Source organism: Phocoena sinus, chromosome 13 (genome assembly GCF_008692025.1).
Source record: "Phocoena sinus isolate mPhoSin1 chromosome 13, mPhoSin1.pri, whole genome shotgun sequence".
NCBI classification, from domain to species: domain Eukaryota; kingdom Metazoa; phylum Chordata; class Mammalia; order Artiodactyla; family Phocoenidae; genus Phocoena; species Phocoena sinus.
Window position 1 is genome coordinate 63,209,795 of NC_045775.1, and position 17,914 is coordinate 63,227,708.

General features: G+C 37.9%; 1 protein-coding gene across 2 annotated transcripts in view; it reads left to right on the forward strand.

Moving 5' to 3' along the window:
- The window catches only part of ALMS1 (ALMS1 centrosome and basal body associated protein), a 247,530-nt gene that overhangs the window by 206,800 nt on the left and 22,816 nt on the right, over positions 1 to 17,914 (forward strand). The window lies entirely within an intron of this gene.

Genomic DNA, 17,914 nt, shown 5'->3' on the forward strand with positions numbered 1-17,914 from the left:
GGGGTACATATCCGGAAGTGGAATGGCTGGATTATATGGTAATTCTATTTTTAACTATTTGAGGAACCACCATACTGTTTTCAACAGCAGCTGCCCATTTTACAGTCCCACCAACAGCACACAATGGTTCCACTTTTTCCACATCTTTGTCAACACTTGTTATTTTCTGTTTTTTTTTATAGTGGCATCCTAATGCATATGAAGTGATAAGTTTTTGATTTGCATTTCTTTCATGATTATATTGAGCATCTTTTTATATACTTCTTGGCCATTTGTATATCATCTTTGGAGAAATGTCTATTCAAGTACTTTGCTCCTTCTTGAATCGTGTTATTTTTTGGTCATTGAGTTGTAGAAGTTCTTTACATATTCTGAGTATTAACCTCTTATCAAATATATGATTTATAATTTTTTCTCCCAATCAGTGGGTTGCCTTCTCACCTTTGTTGATTGTGTCCTTTGATGCCCAGAAATTTTTAATATTGATGTAGTCCCAGTTGTCGAGTTTTACTTTTGCTGCCTGTGCTTTTTGGTTTCATATCTAAGGAGTCATTACCAAGTCCAATGCGATGAAGCTTTCCCACTGTGTGTTCTTCCAAGAATGTTATGGTTTTAGGTCTTTAATCCATTTTGAGGTAATTTTTGTATATGATGTAAGATAAGGCTCCAACTTCATTCTTTTTCTTTTCCAGTTTCATTCTTTTTAAGAGCATGTGGATATCCAGTTTTCCCAGCACCATTTGTTAAGGGGACTGCTCTTTTCCTGTTGAATGGTCTTGGTCCCTTGTCAAGGGTCAGAGGTCATTTGACCATGTAGCACAAAGGTTTATTTCTGGGCTCTCTATTCTAGTCCATTGATCCATTTATCTTTGTGCCAGTACCACACTGTTATTATATTACTGTTTTGAAATCAGGAAGTGTGAATCCTCCAACTTTGTTGGTCTTTTTCAAAATTGTTTTGGTTCTTCAGGGTTTCTTATCATTTTTAATGATTTACTGTTTTCAGTTTTTTTTATTGCTATGTGATTTTCTTTGAATTGTTTTTTTGCTAACTTAGCAGCCATGTAATTAACCAATATGCTTAAGCCACTGTCTCAAAGTATCACCCAGATATGAAATAGTATCTATTGACTCCATTATATGAAAAATTAAGAAACTGGTTGCACTTGCCCTACTTCTCCTCACTCCCCACCTAAACACACTCCCCCCAGCATAACAATATTCATTATATTTTGTGAATGTTGTCTCAGTTCATTATGGTAATATTACTACTGTATTGATTAGCTTTATTTTTAAGAAGTATAACATTTTTCTTCCATGTTGTAAGCAAAATCACCATTTTATGTCTTTTTTTTTGTTGGTTTTTTTTTTTTTTTTTTTTGCGGTACACAGGCCTCTCACTGTTGTGGCCTCTCCCGTTGCGGAGCACAGGCTCCAGACGCGCAGGCTCGGCAGCCATGGCTCACGGGCCCAGCCGTTCCGTGGCATGTGGGATCTTCCCGGACCAGGGCACGAACCCGTGTCCCCTGCATCAGCAGGCGGACTCTCAACCACTGCGCCACCAGGGAAGCCCTTTTATGTGTTTTTTAAAGAGGGTCAGTATCGTGAGTCTTTTCAGTGTAACTGTTTGTGAGTTTATTAATTTAAATAATTTTGTTGTTTAGCTAGATTTTTCAACAGTTGTTCAGGAGTGAGCATCTCTTCAGTTCTTATAAATTTGAGATTATCATTCTGTAACCTTTGTATAGAAATAACAACTTGTTTGGGTATAAAACTTTTCAATAATAATCTTTAATTCAAAACTCAGTCAGATTTGCTCCCCCTTTCTGGGCATATACATTTAATATTTCTGTGCCAGAGGCAACCCTAATATTTTTTCCCTATTGGATCCTGGATTGTTGTTGGGTTTTTAAAATCTAAGTTTTCTTACTTTCCCAGGGTATGTCTCCGTGTTGGTCAATCTCTATTGATTTTTTAAAAATAAAATTTACATACCTTACAATTCATTCTTGTAAAGTATACAATTCAGTGGTTTTTAGTATATTCAGAGGAGGTTATACAACCGTCACCACTAATTCCAGAACTTTTTGTCATACCAAAAAGAAACCCTGTGCCCCTTAACAGTCATTTTCTAGCCTTCAACCATTAATCTACTTTCTGTTTCTATGGATTTGCCTATTGGGGACATTTTTTATAAGCAAATCATGCAATATGTGGCCTTTTGTGTCTGGCTTCTTTTACTTAATATTTTCAAGGTTCATCCATTTTGTAGCAGGAATCAGTACTTGTTGTTTGTTAGGAACAGTAACAAACAGTATTTCAAATACATATACAACATGTTTATTCATGAGTTGTTGGACATGTGGATTGTGTCTGCTTTTTTGGCCATAATGAAAAATGCTGCTGTAAACATTAATGTACAGGTTTTTGTGTGCACAAGTTTCTTCAATTTTCTTACATACATACCTAGGAGTAGAATTGCTGGATCATATGGTAACTCTGTTTAAGCTTCTGAGTAACTGCCAAAGTGTTTTCCAAAGTGGCTGCACCATTTTATATTCCCATCTGGATCATATTTCAGTTTGTCTACATCCTCGTCAACACTTGTTGTCTGTCTTTTGATAATAGCTGTCTTAATGGGTGTGAAGAGGTATCTCACTTTTTAATGATTTTAATTTGCATTTCACTAATGACTAAGATGTTGAGCATCTTTTCATATGCTTATTGGCCATTTGTTTACCTTTAGAGAAATGTCTATTCCGATCCTTTGCCCATTTTAAAATTGGCTTATTTGTCATTTTATTACTGAGTTGTGTTTCTTTGTCTATTCTGAATACAAGTCCCTTATTAGGATATGTTTTGCAAACATGTTCTTACATTCTGTGCCGTCCTTTTCACTTTCTTGATGATTTTATTTGTGGTACAAAAGTTTTAATTTTGACAAAGTACAATTTGTTTCTTCTTTTGTCACTTGTGCTTTTCATGTCATATCTAAAACTATTGTCTAACCCAAGGTTACAAAATATTTACTCTTTTTTTCTTCTAAAAGTTTTATAATTTTAGTTCTTACTTTTAGTTCTATGATCATTTTTTAGTTAACTTTTGTGTGTGGCGTTGAGGTAGTACAGTTTTATTCTTTTGCCCGTGGATATCCAGTGTCTTAGTACCATTTGTTGCAAAGACTATTCTTTCTTCCATTGAATTGTCTGGGCACCCTTGGCAAAAATCAATTGATCATAAGAAAAAAAAATAAGAAAAATAAAAATAAAAGAATGAAAGCAAAAGTGATTGATTATAAATGTAAGGGTTTATTCTAGACTATAAACCCTATTTTATTGATCTGTATGTCACTCTTTATGCCACTACCACACTGTCTAATTAGTGTGAATCCTCTTTGTTTTTTCTTTTTCAAGATTGTTTTATCTATTCTTAGGTCATAGGAATATTCAGATCAGCTTGTCAGTTTGTACCAAAAAGAAAAAAAAAAGACAACTTGAATCTTGGGTAGGGATTGCATTGAAACTGTAGACAAATTTAGGGAGTACTGCTGTCATAACGATATTAAATCTTCTAATCCACGAACTAGGGTGTTTTCCATTTATTTAGGTCATCTTTAATTTCTTCAGTGATGTTTGTGGGTTCCACTTCTTTGTAGTTTGGCACTTCTGTTGTTAAAAGTATCCCTGAGTATTTTATTCTTTTTGATACCAATGTAACTAGTATTGTTTTCTTAAGTTCATTTTGGGAATTTTCCTTGTTGTACAGGAATATTACTGATTTTTGTATTTATTTTTGTTCCTGCAACTTTGCTGAACTTGCTTATAAGTTTGAGTAATTTGTGTTTGTTTGTGTGTTCCTTAGTGTTTTCTGTATAAAATATTGTGTCATTTGCAAATAGAGATAGTTTTCCTTCTTCTTTCTGATATCATGTCATTTATCTCTTTTTCTTGCCTAGTTGCCCTTGCTAGAACCTCCAGTACTGTGTTGAATAGAAGTGTTAAGAATGAGTATCCTTGTCTTGTTTCTGATTTTAAGGAGAAATCTTTCTCATCATTAAGCATGATGTTAGCTGTGAGTTTTTTTTTATAAATGCCCTTTATCAGGTTGAGGAAGTTCTCTTCTATTCCTGTTTTGTTGAGTTTTTTTATTTTGGAAGGGTTTGGGTTTTGCCATGTGCTTTTTCTATGTATAATGAAATGATCCTATGTTTTCTTTATGAATATGGTGTGTTACGTTGATTGATAATCATATATTGAACCAACTTTGCCTTCCTGGGATAAATTCCTCTTGGTTTTGATGTATAATCCCTCTTCTGTGTTGCTGGATTCAGTTTGCTAGTATTTTGTTGTGGATTTTCCTTCTATATTCATAAGGAGTATTGGTCTGTAGTTTTACTGTATCTTTGCCTTTTTTATCAGGGTAATATTCTCCTTATAGAATGAATTGGGAAGCGATCCTTCTTCTCATTCTGTTTTGATGATGTTGTTTTTTGAGTTTATGAATGGTTGTTGTTAATTCTACTTTAAATGTTTTTTAGAATTCACCAGTTTGGGCCTGGGCTTTTCTTTGGGGGGTGTTTTCTGATTACTGACTCAGCCTCTGTCCTTATTAGCTGTCCTTATTAGCCTCTGTCCTGTTCAGATTTTCTATTTTTGCTTGAGTCAGTTTTGGTAGGTTGTTTTTCTAGGAATTTGTCTATTTCATCTAGGTTACCTAATTTGTTGACATGTAATTGTTCATAATATTCCCTTATGATCCTTTTTAATTTCTGTGTGATTGTTAGTAACATCCCCTGGTTCATTCTTAATTTAAATGATTTGAGTTTTCCCCTTTTTCCCTTTGGTAAGTTCTAGCTAATTTGTCCATTTTTGTTGACCTTTTCAAAGAACCAACTTTTGATTTCTTTGATTTTTCTCTTTTTTTGATTCTCTGATTCATTTATTTTCATTCTAATCTATATAATTTCCTTCATTTTGCCTGCTTTAGGTTTTATTTGGTCTTCTTTTTCTGGTTTCTTAAGGTTGAAGGTGAGGTTATAGTTTCAAAATCTTTCTTCTTTTAATATGGACATTTACAGATACAAATTTCTGTAAGCTCTGCCTTCACTGCATCCCATAAGTTTTGGTATGTTTTGCTTTCATTTTCATTCATCTCAGAGTATTTTCTAATTGCCCTTGTGATTTCTTCTTTGAACATTGGTAGTTAAGAGTGTGTCATTTATTTCTCTGTATTTTTGAATTTCCCAAATTTCCTTATTGATTTCTAGTTTCATTCCATTGTGGTCAGAAAACATACTTTGTATAATTTATAAATGTATTGTGACTTGTTTTATGGCCTAGCATATGGTCTCTCCTGGAGAACATTATATGTGCCCTCAGAAGAATGTGTATTCTGCTTCTGTTGGTTGGAGTATTATGTATATGTCTTTAGGTCTAGTTGGATTATAGTGTTGTTCAAGCCTTCTATTTCCTTATTGGTCTGTCGAGTTTTTCTATCCATTTTGAAAGTGTAATATTGCAGTCTCCAGCTATTACTATTGAATTGTCTATGTCTCCGTTCATTTCTGTCAGTTTTTTTCCTTTGGTACCTGTCCTTGGTTTTCCAACACATGGCAGACATTCGTTAATTTTTTGATGAAGTATGTTAATTTGTCAGCAACCTTTTAGTCTCCCTCTATTGTCTGAGCTTATCTTGGATCCATTTTATTAAGTCCATGTTCTTTTTAAATTTTCTCTAGAGTGAGAGTACAAATTCTTTATTGACTAAAATGAGTAAACCTTCTGGCAAAATAAATTCTTTCTCTTTCCCTTCTTTTTTTCCTTCCTTTCTTCCACTTTTTTGTTTATAAATTTATTTATTTATCTTTGGCTGCATTGGGTCTTCATTGCTGCGCCCGGACTTTCTCTAGTTGCGGTGAGCGGGGGCTACTCTTCATTGTGGTGCATGAGCTTCTCATTGCCGTGGCTCCTCTTGTTGTGGAGCACAGGCTCTAGGCATGCAGGCTTCAGTAGTTGCGGAGTGTGAGCTCAGTAGTTGTGGCTCGCAGGCTCTAGAGCACAGGCTCAGTAGTTGTGGCACCCTGGCTTTCTTGCTCCATGGCATATGGGATCTTCCTGGACCAGGGCTTGAACCCATGTCCCCTGCATTGGCAGGCAGATTCTTAACCACTGCGCCACCAGGGAAACCCCCTTTCTTCCACTTTAATGCTATAGAATATTTTCATAAATCCTTTTCTTTTGTTTTCAGATTACCTTTGTCTCAAAACGGTTCTGTGGAAACCATTTATTTGATCACAACCATTTATTTGATCACAATTTGATGACCTTATTACCTATTTACAAGATACTGCTTGAGTCCCCTTCCTAGGACGTGAACTTGAAGGCTGATTGTGTATGGCTTGTATTTCTTTTGCCCCTCAGAGTTTGGGCAAGGCAGAAAGATAGTAATTGATTCTAGAACTCTGGACAGCTACAGTAGGTGACATTTTTCTCTGCCACTGTTTTCAAACTCATAAATTGATGGCCACCTTATCAAGTGTGGAGGTGAGGAAAGTATCTTGTTCTATAGGACATGCTCTTGGGGTTTTGCTATTACACTACTGTAAAGTCACCTGGTAGCTGCTTTCATAGCATTGTTGTGTAGGCAGTGATATGGCTGAGGCCTTATTTTTTCTAGCAAATCTTAGTAATAAAACTAATATATTTAGACTTAAAAAGTTATTTCCCATCCCTTTTTCTGACTTCTTCCTGGCCAAAGCTGGCATACAGTAAACCATTCTGGCAAGGGCATAAGGAGCTATTATTTCACAGGGAACATGTCTCCAATTGGGACATTTACCTTTCTCCTAGGCCGCTTATTACCTCAGTCCCTTTTCTGAGATACCAGTGGGGTAGTTTGAATTGTTGACTGATCTTTTACCCTTCTGTATGGTCCTTTGTGTAGGAAGAGCTTTGTGGTGGCTCCTTATATTTATTCCCAGTTGTTTCTTCAGGTATTATTTCTGGAATTTTGTGGTGTGAGTTGAGTCTGTTCCCTAGATTCTGAATTTTTTTTTAACTTTTTTAATAAATTTGTTTATTTATTTAGTTAGTTATTTTGGCTGCGTTGGGTCTTTGTGTACGGGCTTTCTCTGGTTGTGGCGAGCGGGGGCTACTCTTCTTGTGGTACACAGGCTTCTCATTGTGGTGCCTTCTCTTGTTGTGGAACACGGGCTCTAGGCATGTGGGCTTCAGTAGTTGTGGCACGTGGGCTCAGTAGTTATGGCTCGTGGGCTCTAGAGCGCAGGCTCAGTAGCTGTGGCACAGAGGCTTAGTTGCTCCACGGCATGTGGGATCTTCCCTGACCAGGGCTCGAACCCATGTCCCCTGCCTTGGCAGGCAGATTCTTAACCACTGTGCCACCAGGGATGCCCTATTTTTTTTTACTTTTTGATGCTTTTTGTTTGTGTCTTTCAGTTATGAAAGAAAAGGTTCATTAAGGCCTCTGTGCTGTCATGTTTTCTAAAATCCATTATCTGTTTTCTCAGTTTTGTTTCCTCTCTCTCTTTTATATTCGATTTCTTCCTTTTCTGTAGGCTCATTCCTCTCAGCTAGAACGATGCTTATGTCTTTCCTTATCATAGCCTGTGGAGTGGAGGACTTGCCTGCGGTTGATGCTTCTACCACTTTACATCTCTCTCTTCTCTTTATTACTAAATACTTTTGTCAAAAAAGATATTTTATTACTTTTGAGTATAAAGGTAAAAAGTTAACTAAATATAAAGAGTTTAGATAATATATAAAATATAAAGACCTTGGAAACCACCCATAATTCTCACCATCCTGAAATAGTCATGATTAACATTATAGATAAGCTTCCAGGTTTATATTTTATGATTCGCATACCTACTGCCTATCTTGGATCTATTTTATTAGGTCTGCAATCTAATGAAGCTAAATATCAAATGAAGAACTCCATGAGAGCATAAAATGAGAGCTTTATTAATGTTTAATTAAATGTTTACCAGTGTTTCTTACACTTTTATAAAACAGGCTGATTTCATATCAGTCTTCACAATCATGTTCGTATATGGAGAGAAAAACAGTCCAAAAAAATGAAATCATTTTTTTGGATTCATTTTCAAAAAAATGAAACCTCTGCACTTAGTATATCACAGACATCTTTCTATGCAGTAAATAAAGATTTATGTAGTCATTGTTAATAGCTTTATGGGTTCCATTGTATAAATATAATACTTAGTTAGTTCCTAATGACAGATATTTAAGTTTGTTTTTGAATTTCTCTTTATCATAATCTGCACTTCGATGGGTAGTCTTGTTACATCTTTCTGAATTTTTCAATTTCCTTGAGAAACATTTCTAAACATGGAATTTCTGGGTTACCAATTGTGCACATTAAAAATGTTTAATCCACACTACTAAATTGTCCTTCTGAAATGTTGATTCAATTATTCGTTCACCAGTAATGTGTAATAATATTTTGGTCAATACCTGCCAATAGCATTCTTGTTAATGTTTGCCACATAGGCCAGAAATATGGTATCTATCCTGATCCACATTTCTTTAGTCATACGGAGTTTTTAGTTTCTTTTGTGTGTTTATCGACCGTATTTCTTCTTTTTTGAACTGCCTACCTTATCTTTAACCCAGGTTTCCTTAGATATGCTAATGCTTTTTTTTCCTGAACATTTTTTCCTGAACACCTAGGACATGTACATTTGAGGGGTTAAGAGTCAGTATAAGGGAATAAGTGCAACTGCCTGCTTGTTCTTCCGTTCTTCCTTTGATTACACCTACTCTTTCTTTGACTCATTCTTTCTGTGCCTCTCTCTGCTGTGTCTATGCAGGCTGTCCAGGCTCTATAGTTCATGCTTTTCTCTTATTACAGTATCTTTGCACCCTGTCTGCTTCTGTGTTCTTTCTCTCTACCTCTGTGCACCTGCATTCTGTGCACTTGTGCTCTCCTCCACCCCACCCCATGCTGTCTCTTGTCTCACTATCTCTGCTGTGTATCTCTCTTGTTTTTCTGGTTACTCCTTTTCTCCTCTCTTTCTCTCATGTTCTTGCTGTGTTTGTGTCTGCTCTTTCTCTCTCTCTCCCTGTTTTTTCTTTCGTTCCCCCTCCCTTTCCCATCTTTTTCTCTCAATGTCTGGGTGTATATTCGGATCAAAGAAAAGGGATAGTTTACTACTGTCAGTACAAAAGAGGTCGTATTTATTCAGTTTTTGTTTATGGAGAAAAAGCTGAAGATGAATGATTTCTCTGTATTTTTGACCTCTCATTATTTCCAGTTGCCCACATTTTCAGCAGTGGGGCAAATGAACAACACAAGCTAACTACCAAACAAAGAGACCTCCATGAGAGAATAAAATGAGAGCTTTAGTAATATTTAATTAAATGTTTACCAGTGTTTCTTACATTTTTATAAAGCAGTCTAATTTTATATTACTCTTCACAATCACACATATATGGAGGCAAACAACAGCCAAAAGCAGTATCTTGGAACCCAAGGATAAATTTCATTATATGCTAAGAGGTAAAAAGCAAGATATAATATTTACATGTATTTATATGACTGGAACAAAATTAAATATTAGCAGATTACTTTAAGATTATGGGATTATGCATTTTTTCTTTTTAATTTTTCATGTTTGTTTTAAACAAGAAGCACATCTTTTCTAATATGAAATCATAAAAATTTCCTTGTGACCTTAATTAAAAAGTGACCTCAGCCAGACTGATCAAACATAAAACATTAGTTATGAGCTGGAAAAGAGAATTCTCAAGCTTTTCATTGTGTTCTAGTTTCTGCCTAAAGTACCTGTTTGAAACTCCAATATAGTCATAACAAATCCTTCTAGAAGCAGAGTGATAGAATAGAATTAATACACAGTTTCTATGTTAAGATAAAGTTAAATTTTTTTTAATATTTTCATTGGACTATGAATGACTTTACAATGGTGTGTTAGTTTCTGCTTTATAACAAAGTAAATCAGTTATACATATACATATGTTCCCATATTTCTTCCCTCTTGCGTCTCCCTCCCTCCCACCCTCCCTATACCACCCCTCTAGGTGACCGAGCTGATCTCCCTGTGTTATGCGGCTGCTTCCCACTAGCTATCTGTTTTACGTTTGGTAGTGTATATATGTCCATGCCACTCTCTCACTTTATCACAGCTTACCCTTCCCCCTCACCGTATCCTCAAGTTCATTCTCTAGTAGGCATGTGTCTTTATTCCCGTCTTACCCCTAGGTTCTTCATGACCTTTTTATTTTTTCCTTAAGTTCCATATATATGTGTTAGCATACGGTATTTGTTTTTCTCTTTCTGACTTAATTCACTCTGTATGATAGACTCTAGGTCTAGCCACCTCACTACAAATAACTCAATTTCGTTTCTTTTTATGGCTGAGTAATATTCCATTGTATATATGTGCCACATCTTCTTTATCCATTCATCTGTCGATGGACACTTAGGTTGCTTCCATGTCCTGGCTATTGTAAATAGAGCTGCAATGAACATTTTGGTACATGACTCTTTTTGAATTACGGTTTTCTCAGGGTATATGCCCAGTAGTGGGATTGCTGGGCCATATAGGTGTTCTATTTGTAGTTTCTTAAGGAGCCTCCATACTGTTCTCCATAGTGGCTGTATCAATTTGCATTCCCACCAGCAGTACAAGAGTGTTCCCTTTTCTCCACACCCTCTCCAGCATTTATTATTTGTAGATTTTTTGATGATGGCCATTCTGACCGGTGTGAGATGATATCTTATTGTAGTTTTGATTTGCATTTCTCTAATGATAAATGATGTTGAACATTCTTTCATGTGTGTGTTGGCAATCTGTATATCTTCTTGGGAGAAATGTCTATTTAGGTCTTCTGCCCATTTTTGGATTGGGTTTCTTTTTTTGTTATTGAGCTGCATGAGCTTCTTGTGAATTTTGGAGATTAATCCTTTGTCAGTTGCTTCATTTGCAAATATTTTCTCCCATGCTGAGGGGTGTCTTTTGTCTTATGGTTTCCTTTGCTTTGCAAAAGCTTTTAAGTTTCATTAGGTCCCATTTGTTTATTTTTGTTTTTATTTCCATTTCTCTAGGAGGTGGGTCAAAAAGGGTCTTGCTGTGATTTATGTCATAGAGTGTTCTGCCTATGTTTTCCTCTAAGAGTTTGATAGTGTCTGTCCTTATATTTAGGTCTTTAATCTATTTTGAGTTTATTTTTGTGTATGGTGTTAGAGAGTGTTCAAATTTCATACTTTTACATGTACCTGTCCAGTGTTCCCAGCACCACTCATTGAAGAGGCTGTCTTTTCTCCACTGTATATTCTTGCCTTCTTTATCAAAGATAAGGTGTCCCTGTGTGCGTGGGTTTATCTCTGGGCTTTCGTTCCTGTTCCATTGATCTATATTTCTGTTTTTGTGCCAGTACCATACTGTCTTGATTATTGTAGCTTTGTAGTATAATTTGAAGTCAGGGAGCCTGATTCCTCAAGCTCCATTTTTCATTCTCAAGATTGCTTTGGATATTCGGGGTCTTTTGTGTTTTCATACAAATTGTGAAATTTTTTAATTCTAGTTCTGTGAAAAATGCCAGTGGTAGTTTGATAGAGATTGCATTGAATCTGTAGATTGCTTTGGGTAGTAGAGTCATTTTCACAATGTTGATTCTTCCAATCCAAGAACATGGTATATCTCTCCATCTATTTGTATCATCTTTAATTTCTTTCATCAGTGTCTTATAATTTTCCACATACAGGTTTTTTGTCTCCTTAGGTAGGTTTATTCCTAGATACTTTAATCGTTTTGTTGCAATGGTAAATGGGAGTGTTTTTTTAATTTCACTTTCAGATTTTTCATCATTAGTTTATAGGAAGGCCAGAGATTTCTGTGCATTAATTTTGTATCCTGCTACTCTACCAAATTCATTGATTAGCTCTAGTAGTTTTCTGGTAGCATCTTTAGGATTCTCTATGTATAGTATCATGTCTTCTGCAAACAGTGACAGCTTTACTTCTTTTCCGATGTGGATTCCTTTTATTTCCTTTTCTTCTCTGATTGCTGTGGCTAAAACTTCCAAAACTATGTTTAATAAGAGTGGTGATAGTGGGCAACCTTATCTTGTTCCTGATCTTAGTGGAAACGGTTTCAGTTTCTTACCATTGAGGATGATGTTGGCTGTGGGTTTCTCATATATGGCCTTTATTATGTTGAGGAAAGTTCCCTCTATGCCTACTTTCTGCAGGGTTTTTATCATAAATGCGTGTTGAATTTTGTCAAAAGCTTTCTCTGCATCTGTTGAGATGATCATATGTTTTTGTCCTTCAATTTGTTAATATGGTGTTTCACGTTGATTGATTTGCGTATATTGAAAAATCCTTGTATTCCTGGAATAAACCCAGCTTGATCATGGTGTATGATCCTTTTAATGTGCTGTTGGATTCTGTTTCCTAGTATTTTGTTGAGGATTTTTGCATCTATGTTCATCAGTGATATTGGCCTGTAGTTTTCTTTCTTTGTGACATCCTTGTCTGGTTTTCATATCAGGGTGATGGCGGCCTCGTAGAATGAGTTTGTGAGTGTTCCTCCCTCTGCTATATTTTGGAAGAGTTTGAGCAGGATAGGTGTTAGCTCTTCTCTAAATGTTTGATAGAATTCACCTGTGAAGGCCTCTGGTCCTGAGCTTTTGTTTGTTGGAAGATTTTTAATCACAGTTTCAATTTCAGTGCTTGTGATTGGTCTGTTCATGTTTTCTATTTCTTCCTGATTCACTCCCGGCAGGGTGTGCATTTCTTAGAATTTGTCCATTTCTTCCAGGTTGTCCATTTTATTGGCATAGAGTTGCTTGTAGTAATCTCTCATGATCCTTTGTATTTCTGCAGTGTCAGTTGTTACTTCCTCTTTTTCGTTTCTAATTCTATTGATTTGAGTCTTCCTTTTTTTCTTGATGAGTCTGGCTAATGGTTTATCAATTTTGTTTATCTTCTCAAAGAACCAGCTTTTAGTTTTATTGATCTTTGCTATCGTTTCCTTCATTTCTTTTTCATTTATTTCTGATCTGATCTTTATGATTTCTTTCCTTCTGCTAACTTTGGGGGGTTTTTTTGTTCTTCTTTCTCTAATTGTTTTAGGTGCAAGGTTAGGTTGTTTATTCGAGATGTTTCCTGTTTCTTATGGTAGGATTGTATTGCTATAAACTTCCCTCTTAGAACTGCTTTTGCTGCATCCTGTCGGTTTTAGGTCGTCATGTCTCCATTGTCATTTGTTTCTAGGTATTTTTTTATTTCCTCTTTGATATCTTCAGTGATCACTTGGTTATTAAGTAGTGTATTGTTTATCCCCCATGTGTTTGTATTTTTTACAGATCTTTTCCTGTAATTGATATCTAGTCTCATAGCGTTGTGGTCGGAAAAGATACTTGATACAATTTCAATTTTCTTAAATTTACCAAGGCTAGATTTTGTGACCCATGATATGATCTATCCTGGAGAATGTACCATGAGCGCCTCAGAAAAATGTGTATTCTGTTGTTTTTGGATGGAATGTTCTATAAATATCAATTAAGTCCATCTTGTTTAATGTATCATTTAAAGCTTGTGTTTCCTTATTTATTTTCATTTTGGATGATCTGTCCATTGGTGGAAGTGGGGTGTTAAAGTCCCCTACTATGAATGTGTTACCGCCGATTTCCCCTTTTATGGCTGTTAGTATTTGCCTTATGTATTGAGGTGCTCCTATGTTGGATGCATAAATATTTACAATTGTTATATCTTTTTCTTGGATCGATCCCTTGAGCATTATGTAGTGTCCTCCTTTGTCTCTTGTAATAGTCTTTATTTTAAAGTCTATTTTGTCTGATATGAGAATTGCTACTCCAGCTTTCTTCTGCTTTCCATTTGCATGGAATATCTTTTTCCATCCCCTCACTTTCAGTCTGTATATGTCTCTAGGTCTGAAATGGGTCTTTTGTAGACAGCATATATACAGGTCTTGTTTTTGTATCCATTCAAGCAGTCTGTGACTTTTGGTGGGAGCATTTAATCTATTTACATTTAAGGTAATTATCGATATATATGTTCCTCTTCCCATTTTCTTAATTGTTTTGGGTTTGTTATTATAGGTCTTTTCCTTCTCTTGTGTTTCTTGCCTAGCGAAGTTCCTTTAGCATTTGTTGTAAAGCTGGTTTGGTGGTGCTGAACTCTCTCAGCTTTTGCTTGTCTGTAAAGGTTTTAATTTCTCCATCAAATCTAAATGAGATCCTTGCTGGGTAGAGTAATCTTGGTTGTAGGTTTTTCTCCGTCACTTTATTTTTTTATTTTATTTTATTTTTTGCGGTACGCGGGTCTCTCACTGCTGTGGCCTCTCCCGTTGCGGAGCACAGGCTCCAGATGCGCAGGCTTAGCGGCCATGGCTCACAGGCCCAGCCGCTCCACGGCATGTGGGATCTTCCTGGATCGGGGCACAAACCCATGCCCCCTGCATCGGCAGGTAGACTCTCAACCACTGTGCCACCAGGGAAGCCCCTTCCTCACTTTAAATATGTCCTGCCACTTCTTTGTGGCTTGCAGAGTTTCTGCTGAAAGATCAGCTGTTAACCTTATGGGGATTCCCTTATGTGTTATTTGTTGTTTTTCCCTTGCTGCTTTTAATATATTTTCTTTGTATTTAAATTTTGATAGTTTGATTTATATGTGTCTTGGCGTGTTTCTCCTTGGGTTTATCCTGTATGGGACTCTTTGTGCTTCCTGAACTTGATTAACTATATCCTTTCCCATAGTAGGGAAGTTTTCAACTATAATCTCTTCAAATATTTTCTCAGTCCCTTTGTTTTTCTCTTTTTCTTCTGGGACCTGTATAATTCTAATGTTGGTACGTTTAATGTGGTCCCAGAGGTCTCTGAGACTGTCCTCAGTTCTTTTCATCCTTTTTTCTTTTGCTCTGCAGTGGTTATTTTCACTATTTTGTCTTCCAGGTCACTTATCCGTTCTTCTGCCTCAGTTATTCTGCTATTGACCCCTTCTAGAGTATTTTTAATTTCATTTATTGTGTTGTTCATCATTGCTTGTTTCCTCTTTAGTTCTTCTAGGTCCTTGGTAAATGTTTCTTGCCTTTTCTCTATTCCATTTCCAAGATTTTGCATCATCTTTACTATCATTATTCTGAATTCTTTTTCACGTAGACTGCCTATTTCCTCTTCATTTGTTAGGTGTGGTGGGTTTTTACCTTGCTCCTTCATCTGCTGTGTGTTTTTCTGTGTTCTCGCTTTGCTTACCTTACTGTGTTTGGGGTCTCCTTTTCGCAGGCTGCAGGTTCGTAGTTCCCGTTGATTTTGGTGTCTGTCCCCAGTGGCTAAGGTTGGTTCAGTGGGTTGTGTAGGTTTCCTGGTGGAGGGGCCTAGTGCCTGTGTTCTGGTGGATGAGGCTGGATCTTGTTTTCCGGTGGGCAGGTCCACGTCTGGTGGTGTGTTTTGGGGTGTCTGTGGCATTATTATGATTTTAGGCAGCCTCTCTGCTAATGGATGGGGCTGTGTTCCTGTCTTGCTAGTTGTTTGGCATAGGGTGTCCAGCACTGTAGCTTGCTGGTCATTGAGTGAAGCTGGGTCTTGGTGTTGAGATGGAGATCTCTGGGAGATTTTCGTGGTTTGATTTTACGTGGAACTGGGAGGTGTCTTGTGGACCATTGTCCTGAAGTTGGCTCTCCCACCTCAGAGGCACAGCACTGACTCCGACTTGAGCACCAAGAGCCTTTCATCCACCCGGCTCAGAATAAAAGGGAGAAAAAATAGAAAGAAAGGGGACAAAATCAAATAGAATCTAATAAAGTAGGATAAAATAAAATAAAGTTATTAAAATAAAAAGTAAAAAATAATTGCAAAAAAAGTTTAAAAAGTAAAACAAAAAAATTTAGAAAAATAACGGACGGACAGAATCCGAGGACAAATGGTGAAAACAAAGCTATACAGACAAAATCTCACACAGAAGCATACACATACACACTCACAATAAGACGAAAAGGGGGAAAAATAATCTGTCTTGCTCCCAAAGTCCACCTCCTCAATTTGGGATGATTCGTTGTCTATTCAGGTATTCCACAGGTGAAGGGTACATCAAGTTGATTGTGGAGCTTTAATCCACTGCTTCTAGGCAGCTGGGAGAGATTTCCCTTTCTCTTCTTTGTTCGCACAGCTCCCAGGGTTCAGCTTTGGATTTGGACCCGCCTCTGTGTGTAGGTCGCCTGAGGGCATCTGTTCTTCGCTCAGACAGGATGGGGTTAAAGAAGCACCTGATTCGGGGGCTCTGGCTCACTCAGTCTGGGGGTGGGGGAGGGGTACGGAGTGCGGGGAGAGCCTGCGGCTGCAGAGGCCGGTGTGACGTTGCACCAGCCTGCGGCGTGCCATGTGTTTTCCCGGGGAAGTTGTCCCTGGATCACAGGACCCTGGCAGTGGTGGGCTGCAGAAGCTCCCAGGAGGGGAGGTGGGGATAGTGACCTGTGCTTGCACACAGGCTTCTTGGTGGCGGCAGCAGCGGCCTTAGCATCTCATGCCCGTCTCTGGGGCCCACGCTGATAGCCGCGGCTCGCGCCTGTCTCTGGAGCTCCTTTAAGCGGTGCTCTTAATCCCCTCTCGTCGCGCACCAGGAAACAAAGAGGCAAGGAAAAGTCTCTTGTCTCTTCATCAGCTGCAGACTTTTCCCGGACTCCCTCCCGGCTAGCCGTGGTGCACTAACCCCTTCAGGCTGTGTTCACGCTGCCAACCCCAGTCCTCTCCCTGCGATCTAAGCTCTGAAGCCCAAGCCTCAGCTCCCAGCCCCCACCCGCCGGGGCCGGTGAGCAGACAAGCCTCTCGGGCTGGTGAGTGCTGGTCGGCACCGATCGTCTGTGCGGGAATCTCCCCACTTTGCCCTCCGCATCGCTGTTGCTGCGCTCTCCTCCGTGGCTCTGAAGCTTACCCCCTCCGCCACCCGCAGTCTCCGCCCGCGAAGGGGCTTCCTAGTGTGTGGAAACCTTTCCTCCTTCACAGCTCCCTCCCACTGGTGCAGGTCCCGTCCCTATTATTTTGTCTCTGTTTTTTCTTTTGTCCTACCCAGGTACGTGGGGAGTTTCTTGCCTTTTGGGAGGTCTGAGGTCTTATGCCAGCATTCAGTGGGTGTTCTATAGGATAGGAGCAGTTCCACGTGTCGATGTATTTCTGATGTATCTGTGGGGAGGAAGGTGTTCTCCACGTCTTACTCTTTGGCCATCTTCTCCTGGTCTCTAAGGCATCCATGGCCTCTCTTTTTAAAATTTCATTCCCATAGCCGCTAATCCTCATTCCTGTCCTCCCATTGGAGCTGGCCTTGTTATGTAAATATCTTTTGGCTTACAAGAGTTCTTACAAAATATGTATTCTGTGTTTGTCATGTATTTTCAGTTTATATGAAAGGTATATCATTTTTGTTATTTTAGCTAAGCATTTTATTTTTAACATTCATCACATTGCTACACGTACATATAATTCAGGTTTCTGATCATTGCATAGTACTCCATTGAGTGCATCTACCAATTTACCTATGCACTTTCCCTGTAATGGACACCCAGGTCGCTGTCAATTCCCAACAATGCAAAACACTAGCAGTGCACATCCTTGTCCATACTGCCTTATGGACCTTGTGAGACTACCTTTGTTGCACAGACCCAGAAGTGGAAATCTTGGATCATAAGCTATATGTATACTTAATTTTCTACATTAGTACCAAATTAATTTCCAGTCTATATTCCTACCTGCAATGCATGAAAATTCCTATACTTCCACCTTTCTGCCAATAATTTATAGTTTTGCCAGATTAGAAATACAAGTTTCTGTACCATGGAAAGGTAGGGTTTTTTGGTCATTTTTAATTAAATGTTACTTGTCTTGAGAATCTACCCTATCTCCAC